A 13,207-nucleotide genomic window follows, 5' to 3' on the forward strand; every position below is an offset into this window, starting at 1 on the left:
TGTAGCCATGATTGGTTTTGACATGTTGAATATTTCAATTTTTATAAGGCTTTGATCAGCTACTTTGTGCAGACATTTTTTTTTTCTTGTATGACTTTTTGCCTTTAAACAAGAATCAATTTAGAGCATACATTTATTTTTCAGTATGGAAAAAGAACCAGACAGCCATGGCTATGCTTAGGTCAGATACACATTAGAAACAAACTTACAGTAGCCTTTAGGAAAAAGAGATGTGGAAGAAATGTTTGAATCCTGTAAAAAGAAGCATAGATTTTAGATTAAAGCAGCCTTCCTGCAAGCTGTAGATGTGTTTTTTCCTTCAGAAGATGTTCCATAGTTGTAAAGGTGTATAATTTCAGAGGATGTCACAGTTGTCATGGTGATTGCATTAATATTGCATGGGCATAAAGTGTGCAATAACATCGTGTCAGTTGCTCCTGCCCTCAGGCTGCCACAAGTTACTCATTTTTTCCTTCAAAATTGTGTTAATTTTCCCCTACGAACATTCCTTTTACAAATATCAACTCTTTAATTGTTCACTTTTAATTCACATGGATCCATTTTCACTCTGTGCACAGTCTGTGGCAGTGACAGCAGCTCTGAGGAGAAAGACTTGGGGGTGTTGGTTGATTAGAAGATTGACATGACCCAGCAATGTGCACCTGCAGCCCAGAAAGCCAAACATGTCCTGGGCAGTGGGAGGACGTGGGAAGTGGTTCTGCCCCTCTGCTCCACTCTGGTGAAACCAGCTGGAGTTCTGCTCTGGGACCTAAGGATGTGAACCTGTTGAACTGAGTCCAGAGGAGGCCGCTAAGTTGATCACTGGAGTACCTCTCCTGTGAAGACAGGGTGAAAGGACTGGGATTGTTCAACCTTGAGGAGACTCTGGGGAGAGTTTAGAGCACCTTCCTGTACCTAAAGAGTCTATGGGAAAAAGGGAGAGGAACTTCTTACAAGGGCATGATGTAACAAGACAAGGAGAAATGGCTTCAAACTAAAAGAAGGTAGAATTAGATTAGATATGACAAAGAAATTCTTCCCTGTGAGGGTGGTGAGGCACTGTAACAATCCTGCCCAGGGAAGCTGTAGCTGACAAGCCCTGGAAGTGTTCAAGGCCAGGCTGGATGGGGCTCTGAGAAACCTGGAGTAGCGAAAGGTGTCCCTGCCTGTGACAGAGGAGATGTTGCTTAAGGTCCCTTCCAACCCATCCATTCTATGATTCTACAGTTCACCATAAGGATGGGACTTCTATAAATGCACGTTCATGGTTTATTTGCATTGCTCAGCTAAGACTGGGAGGAAGAAAGAGTTGTGGATGTGGTAACTTAAAGTTAGGACATGATTATTCTCTCTTTTATCTACTACATTTTTGTCATTTCTCCTCATATTTCAGTAATTTTTCTGTCTCAGGTTTGAATTTGCTCCTTTTTAAGTCAATGAAATCTTGGCCAACGACAATCATGTAAACCTCCACATTATCTTTTAGGATAAAGCAATAATAAGAACCAGAAAAACACAGAAATTCCCACTGATTCAAGCTGTGTTGCAATTGTGAATGTTTTGCTGGCTCTGCTCTTCAATGCAGGTTGAAGTCTGTGGGACAGGGAAGGTCACGGAAGTGCCTTACTCCTCCCTTACCTTCAGTGGACTTTACTAAAGCTCCTAAGGATGCCAGAGGTGTTATTACTCCTGCTTCCTGCATATACTGGGTCTCATTGAAAGTGGGAAATGCCCTGTTAACAGCTGATCCCAAAAGCATGTCCCCTGCTTGTGTACACCTGCACTGCCTGAGCAGGGTGAATCCCATTTTGTGTTTTGATAAAACCCATTTTGCTGCAGCATTGAGCTCCCTGCTCAACAAGCACTGTCTTGCTGTCTGAGTCAAAGACCTTCTGCACCTCTGCCTGTAGCTGTCTTTGATTTGGATGTTTAGTTTAGGACTTCAAAGCCCTAGGTAAAGCCTGTCTGCCCAAGCACGTTCGTTAAGTGGCTCAGGAAGATTCATTTCTCTCCTGCTCCTGTACAGTGACTACTCTGGTACCTTCAGTGCCTTTAGCAGGGTCTACAGAGCAAATGGGAGAGGAAATCTCCTGCAATGCATTTACACTTTATATATGAGCAGTGTATTCTCTGCTCTCCTTCACATAAATGGTGGGTTGATCAAATTTCCTGCCTGTGTGATGGCCAAGCTGATACCCTCAGTGTCTCAGAAGGGTTTGTTAGTTGTGCCTTTTCAATATTCATAAACATAAGGCTGTTTTATGCATGTAGTCTGTGTCCATATTGCACAAACTTGTTCTCACCTTTTCCTTACACTCTGGCTGCTTTCTGCACTGCTTCAACCCTGCTGGTAGGGAAATGAAGGTGCCTGGCCAGAGCCTTTCCAGCCAGCACCCCTAAACTTGTGTCCTCCTTCCTCTGCATGTGCTGGGCTTTGCTACCCTGCTGGCTCTGTTTGTCCTCAGCTCATGGAGAAGTTAGCAGCTGTCTGCTCCTGGTAGCTTTATAGTCCATTACATTCCTACTTTTTGGTACCAGCAGCCTTGCCTGGAGCTTGGTGTAGACAACTCTGTTGGATAGAGTCATAAATACTTCAGTTAGAGCTGCAGGTGTAATGCCTTAGATGATGAATAATGGGAGATTGCAATCAATTCACTTCTAAGAGCCTTATAACTAACACTCATAGGGGAAGGCATTTTTCTTCCAACTGTTTGGAGCATTAAATCCAAAGCTCAGCATTAGAGACCTAGGAGGGCCCATCAGCAAAGTGTCACATGCATTAAGCCCAGAGCAGAAAGCCTTTGCACAGCAAGCACCACAGTATTTAGGAAGATGCAGTAGCTGTGCTCCAGATCACTTACTCAGTATAAAAATTCAGCTCCTCAGCCTTCTTTTTCAGCACCTGAAATATTTCAGCTGACTTTATTTTCTGTTCTCTTTCTATTTAAAGTAAATCAGGTTTATTTTTTAAGCACTAGCTTATGAGTCACTGTTAATGGGAAAGTGGAGCAGGGCCAATAATGCATTTGATTGAGAAGATCTGCTCTGGTGGTGGTTTTTGTGAGGAAATGAAAACCACAAACTGCAATAAATTTACTTATTAAATAAGCATTAAATTTTTTTGCTGTAAAATGGGATTCTTCATGAGTTTTTTCCCGAGTCAGCCAAGTCTTGTATTTCTAGAAATAAGAAAGTGACTCATTGCATTTAACAAAGAGTTTTTAATTGGTAATACTAAAACAAAATGGACACACAGTCTACCAACACAGGTCAATTTCACTGATTTAAGAGTCATCACCATAGATATGGTGAACTTCCCTTACCCTTTGTAAGGGCTGTGGGGTTTACAGTTTTTCCGTAGAACCAGAAAAATTAAAAACCCTTAAGTTTTCTAGTGAGTTTCTGTCTGTACTAGAAATGGAAAACATCAGAAATCAGGCAAGATGTAAGTTTCCCAGAAAAGACACCATTCTGCTATGCAGAATTATGCCTTGCTGACATCTTTCATAGGAAATGACTTCATCAAAATAAAACAAGAAGAGGTATTGCTGTCACTCTGGCACAGACCAGTAGAGCTTTTTTAAAGCACATGCACAGTATATGGAGAACGTCATTGCAAATGCTGCTCCCAAGCACATTTCCTGGAGGGTATAAGGGCAACCAGAACCCTCTTCCTCATTACTAGTTCCTCTAGGTATTTATTGCTGCTGAAGGGTGGACACAAACTGCAGCATGGCCTGTAGCCTTATGGCTGTGAAAATCCAGCCTTGCCACCCTGTAACAGTCCTTTGGTGCACTGCATAGGCACAACTCACATAAATCTATTTTACAAATGTGATAGTGCTGCTGGTTTTAAAGTGTGGCTTCTTTCCATTCAGCATAGTTTTGGTACTGCTCTGTTCATATTTAATATAAAATAACCCCCCTTTTAAAGATACTGTCAGATATTTCTCACTCTTAAAGGCTGATAACCTTCCAGGTTAACTGAGTTTAGCTGTAATCTCAGTGGGTTTTATTCCTGATACCATCCCTGTGTGCCCTGCTGGTGTGTATTTACAATAACCATTTAATCAAGATCAAGCATATTAAGCACAGACAACTCCATAGTTTGAAAGAGGAGGTGCTTTTCATACTGTTGTGGCAAGTCTCTCTATGTGTAATGGGCACCTGTCCTTTTTCTCTCACCATTGGTGTGTCCAGGGTCCCATTTGATTTTCCTGTAGTCAATTGTAAATGCCCTACTTGTTGTGAACAGATTTAAAACACTGGCTGTAATTACATCACCCTGTCCTGTAGAAAAAGCCAATGTGTCCTAATCTAAACACTTCCAGCTCTCTCTGTGTATTCCCTACTTGACACTTTATCCACCTACATGACTTTGCCTCAAAATGCCTCCCTTTGACTGTCTGATCAGCAAAAGGGCTGATACTGATTTCATTCATCTTCACAAAATCAATGTTCTCATTGCATGGGCTGGTGGCCTGTGCTGTGTCACTCCAGGGCAGGCTCAAGTAGCAGGGTCCTGGTAACATCACCCTGGATGAAATTTAAAATGTACATGAATCTAGAAACATATTAAAATGTCTTTGTTTTCCATACTATGTAGTTGTAAGTACAGCTGGAAAAGGATATTTTCCTCTTTGTCTCAGTATAAATGTAAGCTAATGACAAATTTGTAACAGATTCTTAACCTGTGACAAAAACCCTGCTGCGCATTGATGAATAAATTGATTTAATTTCCCCAAAGGGAACCATAGGCTCAACATTATCTCCTGGGGCAGCACTGCAGCAGAAGGTGATGCTGTATAGTAGTACATTTGGAATGAGATGTTTTAGCACACTGCTTTATTGCTTACTATTTGAATAATGGTTCCCACACCATGGTCCATTGCAAGGCAATCTGGAAAACTCACGAAAGGTCTGCCAGTGTTCCCCAGCCTGCTCTGCACCGGCACAGAGCTGACCTGATGAGCCTCTGCCTGCTGCCCTGTGCTTCAGTGCAGAGAGTGTCTCACCCCTTGTGCTTCCTCCTGCATGCAGTGGGATTTGCATCGGGCCTTGCTGCTGGAACGGCCCAGCTGGGAGGAGGGATGCTGGGAAGCCGCTGACACCGACAGTCCGCCTGTACCGACACACGGGGATCACTTTGGGGCTGCTTTGTCAAGTCCCTTCATTTGTCTGTCCTGTGAATTGCTATTGTTCTTCCCGTGGAGAGAAGACACATCATCAGACTTGGCAGAGCGTGGAAACCTCAGTCATACATGCTTGCTTTGGCTCTGCTCTCCAGCACGTGGAGAGGGTCAAAGTCCTGGAGTAATGGTTCAGTGAGCTGAGCTGACAGAAGGCAGGGATGCACATCCTGCTTTTTCCTGAACAAGGAGCCTGTAATAGAGTTTGCAAGTAAAACTGTGCAAAGTCCCTCCCACAGAACATTTTCCAAGATGGTAACTGGGATATCTTGAGCTTGCCTGTGTTGCAAGTTTCTGAAAGTGGTGGGATAGCCGAGCTTTGAGGAGAGATACTGTGCTAGAAGTGAACAGAGGAAGCAATGTTCTGCTTTGCACTCCAGCCAGCAATAATCTCTTTTCCTGCTGAATGTTGCATTTTTCCATTATAAAAACATTAATCTGTAGGGTATTGGGACATGGTCAGATCCTGCCAAGAACAAATTGTTAAGTAGTTGCTGTGCTCATTGCCTCTTAAAGCTGTAACTGTTGGTTTTCATTTTGCAAAATAAGTATCATGGGGCAAAAATGTATTGGCTGTGACATTATAACTATTTCCCAGAAAGATTAATTCTAAACTGAGAGACTTGGAAACAAATCATTCTTAGAAGGCTCTGTTTGTTTAGCAGCTGTTGTTTATATATGAAACAAAGGCTATTTGGTTAAAATTGTACACTGATATGCCCTTATATTTCAAAACAAGGCTGGCTTCAAAGTCTCTGTTTTCAGTTGACTTTAGGTCATGGTACAATAGACGAGTTTCAAACTGATAAGGAGCTGGCCATTCTTTCACAGCCTCTCATCCTTTGAGGGGTCAGATGCAAACTTCACTGTCCAGAGGCATCACAACAGAAATTCCCCTCCTAAATTGTGCCCTCTTGTGTACTCCAAGTACATTTAGCACTCCAAATTCTTGCCTCTGTGGCTATCCAACCCCCATAAAGCACATGAGAGAAAGAAATTTTCAAATAGAAAGTTTCAGTGCACAAGCTGACCATCTCACTTAAAAGCTCTTTCTGAAGTTGCCAAAAAATGTGCAAGGGCTTCTGTCAATTGTATTTCCAGAAGATGCCTGTTTGTTCCATGGGGCAGACCTAAAGCCCATCACATGCAGAAGCCCATTCATTCAAATCAATTTGCTATTGGATCTATTACAGCATAATAGCTTTCAATAAAAATTTATAGCAATAATGAATATGCTGAGATAATGAAATATGCAGTAAAGGCAAGAATCTGGGAAGTGCACAGTTTGCCCCAGCCCGAGGGCTTGTACAAGCTGGCACAACTCCTGCCAAGATCAGTAAGAGTTATAGTCTTCTACAGCAAGATCACTTTGTCCTTGGGTTTTATTGACAGTCATGTTTTGTTGCAACCTAAAGGAGGAAATAGTGTCAAATACTGCATCAGCTCATCAGACAGCTTGTTTTTCCTCCATATAGTTAGATATTGAAGCTGTTGCCAGTCATGGCTATGGCAGATGTGTCATACTGATCCTATTCCCAAGTTACCACAGTTTGGGAATGTTTATGTCTGTCTTCCTTCAATGACAAATACTGCTATTGTGCTGATTATAAATTCTACAGTAATTTCAATAGCATTTTTGCTGTAATTTATAAGCATTTGTAAGGCTAAGACAGCACAAGGGATCATAGAAAACCTAATTTTTAGGACCTGTGTCTGAAAAAGAGGAGGGTTTTAGCCTCTTCAAGACAGGAGTCCTTTGAGCCCTTTCATACTTGGCTGGATGAATTTTCCAGTAATTCTAGTGTATTAAGAAAATTCTGAATTTAGTGACAAATGACTTAATAAATCCTTTCTTTAGGCTTTTAGTTGGTTTCCACCAGAGAGAGATATTTAATTTAATATGTCATTGACTACTCTCAGGTATGAGGCTACATCCACAAATCTTTTTGGACTGTCACCTCTTGGCTGGTTATTAAATTAGTGCTGTCTACAAATTTATTTGGTCATAAATTATTTGGTAATTATTGAGAAGTTCTTTTCACCCTATGTGTCAGATTGGGAAGTAAAATAAAAATGAATGATTTTTTAAATGGTAATTTAAAAATGCTTGGGAATAAGTGGAATATAAGAGAAATTACTACGTTAAATACCTGAATTTTGCTTTCAGTATAAATGTCAAAGAAAATAAGGTCTCTGGACTGGACACAAAACTTTTTATTTATATAAATCACATTCTTAAGAACTGTTACATTTGGTTCAAAATAACCTGATGAGAAATTTTGTATCTAATCAACTTAATTAATTGCTACAGCAGTCCTCTTTCTTTTATTCTGAAACTGGAAATGAACAAGAGGCTAAATGCCCTCAAATTATGTTTGGCTCCAGAAACCTTCTTCATCTTCCAATGTTTACAAGCAACTAGCAGCACAGCCATGGGGATGTTGTCTTTGGCCCAGCAAACAGGGATGGTATTTCAGGTTTTCTTTCTTAGACACACTGTGAGTGCCATTGGACACTGGGCACACTGAGGCTCTGTAGCTTGGCTGACCACGTCTTTGTGTTGGGAGCTGAGAGTCTGAGTGGACAGAAGGATTTTGAAGCTGGAGACAGAAGGACTTTGGAGTATGGACTCTTATGTGTGGAGCTCACAGCAGCACATGATGCTAAGATGGAGCTCACCTACTCCACTGCAGAGCAGGTCAGAATATCCTGAGCTGGAGGGGATCTACAGGGACCATCGAGTCCAGCTCAAGTCCAACTCCTGCTGCTCTGCAGGCTCTGCTGCCTTTACACTCCACTTGTGTTTGTCTCCTGAGGAAGCTATCAACTCCCAGTAACCAACCATCCTTTAATATGAAATACAAGTCATCCAGCTTTCATTATTTTTATGATTTTATGCGCCATTTTTAGTGTTGCTTGTCAAGAATCATTTACATTTACATCATTTTACATGATGGCATCCAGGAAAGAATGGGGGAACATTAAGTGACAAGTATCACAAGCATGGCAAAGCATAAACCCATTGATTTAAAACTGTTGATTTTAAAACAATGTACTGTCCTTGTTCCAGCCAGGACAGGATAACTTCTGCAGTAGCCAGAAGGGGTCACAGCTAGGAGCTGGAGGTTATTCTACACCACCTCATCTTTTCTGGGGCTGGGAGCAAGGTAGTCTTTTCTAGAAGGAAGGGATCTCTTCCTGTTGAGTAAAAGTGGCTGAGGAAACCCTTGGGTGACACCAGTTCTGAGCATTGCTCACCTCTCTCTTGTACATTTGAAACTTGAGAGGTGGTGATCACAGAGATGATTTTCAGTGTGTGATTTTTATTTATTTGGACCTCGTATTCAATCTTAAATTTTCATTTTCATCAGACAGAATATTGCTATTGAAATGTGTATATATTTTTTAGTCTGAAAAGCTGATTTCAACCCTTCTGTTTTGCAGTTCCATGATGTTTGAAGGGTTGTGTGCAAAGAGGGTTAAGTTTACCTTGATTTAGAGTAGAATTATGTCAGTCACAGAGTGGGGTCAGGTTTTAAAGTACACACAGATGCATGCTTTTGCTGATAGGATCTGTCAGACCATACAAATGAACATAAATAAACCTATTCCTGCTTGTTAGACATGGCAGTAGTGGATAAGACCTGGGGCTTAATGAAGAGAAGGCACAAGCTTCTCCTGTTAGCCTGTGTGGAAATGGAAGAAGATAACCTGGAGATTTAGCTGTACTCTTAGTTAATCCATGTGAAGTTCAGCTCAGTTTCACTAGAGGTTGGCTACAGATTCTGTGCTCTCTCCTTGCCCAATTCATCATCACAGTATGACAGTTCCTGCAGTCAGGATATTGTCATTTACTTGCAGCCAGGTTAATTTTTAGCCTGATCAGTCTGGTCTTACAGACACATTGACAGTTCTCTGTTCATAGTTTGTCTATTCTTCCCCTTCACCAAGTTTAAGGCAAACAACCAAACCAATCAAAATAATTAAAAAAAAAAGAAATATTCAATGCTATTCAACATTATTCAACATTAATATTAACCATTCAAAATTTGGGTATAGTGGGATAACCCTTAGCATAAGGTTCTTGGCCATTGTATGACTTTGATTTGAATTTTTTCCCATTGTTAATGCCAGGCTGGATGGGGTCTGAGCAACCTGGTCTGGTGGAAGATGTCCCTGGCCATGGCAGTAGGGATTGAAACTAAACTGCCTTTAAGCTCCCTTCCAACCCAAACCATTCTGAGATTCTGAGATTCTGTGTCCTGAAAACCTGGAAATTTGCATGTGGAACACTGTGGTACAGCTCAATAGGGATGTGTCATCGAGCCAAATCAGTCAGTAATTCTCAGCATTTATCACTTAATGATGTCTGTTACTGCTAAGACTTTGTTCTGCTTTTGCTCTGATCTTTGTTAGCCCTTTATGTTACTCAAAAATGTTATATTTGTGGGTTTTCAGGTTAGTAGGGACAGACCAGGCTTAAGGCTGTGGGAAGGTGTTGACTGGCAGGATAAACCTCACAGCTGCAGGTGACACTGTGCTCTCTGCTGCAGTTCCATTGCCAGTGGGCCCTGCCAAACTGGGCAGTGGCAAGTAGGGTCAGATTCTGGTGAAGCTGAAGCATCCCCTTAACTTAATGAGAAAGGCACCACCCTTCTAAAAGATTTTTAATCTCCAGGAGGCTCAGAATATGACCAAAAGGCCAGATCAGATCTTAGAACTTAAATAAATTAATCTTGAATTTCTTACCACCAGGTTTTTGTACCTTAAAGTCAGGGGTTTCCCAGTGGAGATACTCAGCTGTTAAATGCTTCTTAGGTGAGTGAGCAGGAAGGCTCAATCTGCATTTGTGTTTTATATTTGGAGTCACAATTCTGATGTACTTTCTCATTCCTTCAGGACTGAGACACTTCCTGCAAGAACTTTTAGATGAAATCCTCAGACTTTGGTAAACAAACAAACAGTGCTGATGTTTGCATCCTTCAATCTCATTCCACCACACTCAGTTTTCTCTGAAGTCCATGCCCTCAAAGAATACTGCTAAATGTCACCATCCTGCTGCACAGGCCTAAAAATGCATATCTGACATTGAAACTCATTGTTTTATTCTGATCCTCCCACTTTAATCTGCAAAATTCTTATTATACTAACATATTAGCTAAGAAAGTGGCATAAATACTGGCATATTTAGCTAAGAAAGTGATAAAGCCTCTTCCATGGATGTCACTACTTGAGCACAGTACTGAAACCTGCTTAAGAGAAATACTAAGTGATCTGGACCATAAACTGGTATCTTGTATTTCATTGTTTTTCCCTTTTCTGCTCTACTCTTTTCCTGATGAGCTGCTGATAAAGTAAATTTGTCACAGGTTTATGAGACTACTGTTTTACCATGGAAGTAAAAAAAAAGAAATATCCTTAGGTACCAAAACCACTATTGCCTCCAGAAGTTTCATCTTGACTAGGATTGTCCTCTTGGAAAAATTCAGGAAAATATTCACCACAGATGTTGCACACTGCTTTAAATGGAAGTATTTTTTAATTATACAGTTTAATGTTACTTTCAAAAATCTTTCCTCCGTGCTTCTCTTTTGCTAGACCTTAGAAGGCTGTGGTTCCACCCAACTTCTCTGGAGGGGAAGGTGGCAAGACTTGTGAATTCAACTCTCTCTCTTCTCTAGGACATTAATTTTTTTTCAGCTTTTCTTTAAGACTTCCACAGCTTGAAATGACTCCTGTTCAGCACAAAAATCCATGTGAGAGAAAAGGAAGACAGACAAACATCACTTTTGCTGCTTGCTATTTGGATAATTTTTTGTGTAGGTATAACCTGGCCAAACCAAATCAATTCCAAGGCCCCTTAACTGAAGAATGTCCTGAATTTCAGCATTTCCAGGGAGTGAATTCTGCACAACATAAGAAATGTGCAGCTCTGAGCTGGTGTCCATGGCTCATGTAGGGTGTTCTGCTTTGGCTGTGATCAGCAGAACAGCTCCCAGCACCCAGTGTCCTGCCTTCACCTCTTGTTTGATCCCATCCCATTCACCTCCTAAAATTCTCTGCTACCCTGAACTTTACCTCCTGCTTCTATCTCTCTCCTTTTAAGCCAGCTGTGAGTTTCTCAGCTGACTGAACTCTCCCTGGGAGATAACTGTACATTGGTTTTCATGATCAGCAAGGTCTCTCATCAACCAGCTTGTCTTACCAGAAGAAAATCTGCAAAATATTCACAGTAGCTTTAGCTCAAACCACAGACTGGGCTTGAGGATAAAACAAACCAAACCAAAACAAAACATAATGAAAAGAGAGAAATTTCCTCTGTCTCTGGACTGTGAGTGATGCCAGCCAGCTCTGCTGAATGAAAGCATGGCTTCAGAGCTTCCAGCAGTGATGAGCATTTCTGCCTTTACAAATGCAACCATGAAATTCTTCACATGCAGAGTCAAATGTGTCTGTCCTCTCACAACCTGAGTTGGCCTTGTCAGCTGGCATCCTTTTGTGCAGGCCTGAGGAAGCAGAGTGTTTCTCTGAATCTCAACTGATAATTTTCTGCGGCTATTTTTAGAGACCTGAGGGTGGACTTTTGTTTTTTTCCATTTCTTTCGTAAATGAAATTTCAGAGTGCCTCACTGAGTTTTGACTGCTTGTTTTATTCCTTGTGTCTCTTCAGTTATCATTACTCCAGGATGATTCACACTGCTTTCTGAATGCATATGTTTGGATGCCTATTGTGGGGAGCTTAGCAACTGCACCACGCTGAAGCCCAGGCAGGCTGAGCACGGCTGATGCTTAACCTTTCCTTCTCTTTACAGGAAAAAGGTCTCTGCTGTGAGCTCATGACTGAGCAATGTTCTGAAATGTTTGATTATCCTGCTCTGTACCTCTGCCTTCTTCCTCCCACAGTCTTCTCCTTTCCTGGCCACAGTGATATTTTTGCTCTGTTTCCTGTTATCCTTCAAATGAGTTTTTGCAGCACTTGTACATCGAGACAGCACAGGTACATAACAGAACCCTAACTCTTGGGCACTAGTTCTTCATTTTAATTATGTAACAAGAAATCACAGGCCAGACCTCCCTCTGTCACACCTCAAATGACTCCATTATTTTTTATTGAATTTTCAATGAGTAAACTGAATGGACAGTCTTCAAAACTCAGGACTTCAATCCCAAGCCTTGTCTACAAGTCACTTTGACAGAGTCTTGGCCTAGATTCAATTCATTCTAGTAGACTTCAGTCATATCTTTTATTCATAAAATTAGTTTCTGGTTTTCTTTTTAAACCTGCAGGCTAAAATAATTACAGACAGAATATTTTAGTTCTGGTGACTGACTGATGATTTCTAGAAAAATTAAAAAAAAGGAAAGAAAGGAAATGCAGCTTTTTAAAACTATGTCTGCCATCAGTATACGTTTGACAGCCTGCTCAAAAGTAAATAGAAACACAGAATGGAAAAATGCTTGCTAGATTTTAAGCACAAGCAAAATCATAGACTAACAAACTGCAAAAAGCTTCTTGTTTTTAAGAAAAAATGGTCTTTTAGAGAACAAGTTTCTACCACAGTTTATGCAGAGATAGAATAAAAGCTGTGTAATGGACCAAATGGAGAAGGTAGGCTCTGGTAAAGGGGCATCAATGATAGCAGAGGCCCCAAGTTGCATGGAAAATATGAGTATGTGCTTCAAGGAAAGCTTCACATGCTGTGTGCTTAGAAATTGAATTTACAACATGTGTTCTTCAAGTAATTCCATTCAGACATTTTCTATAGCAAAGCCTGGAGACTTTTAGGACAGCATCCTCTTTCAGCCATGGAGGTGCTGGTGCTGGACCTGCCTTGGTGTCTGCTTGGCTGATGCCAGAGCTCCTCATTCACACCATGCAGAAAGCTGCTGCATTTTGTTAATCTTCCCATCTTAATCTTTCTTTATCTATCCACCTTTATCGTCTACTTTAGATTATTTTACTGGGTTGTATTATCAGTGCAGGTTAGGTTTATCCTCTTTGCCCTCAGCAGCTTGGT

This window comes from Prinia subflava, chromosome 4, assembly GCF_021018805.1.
Source record: "Prinia subflava isolate CZ2003 ecotype Zambia chromosome 4, Cam_Psub_1.2, whole genome shotgun sequence".
Classification (NCBI taxonomy): Eukaryota; Metazoa; Chordata; class Aves; order Passeriformes; family Cisticolidae; genus Prinia; species Prinia subflava.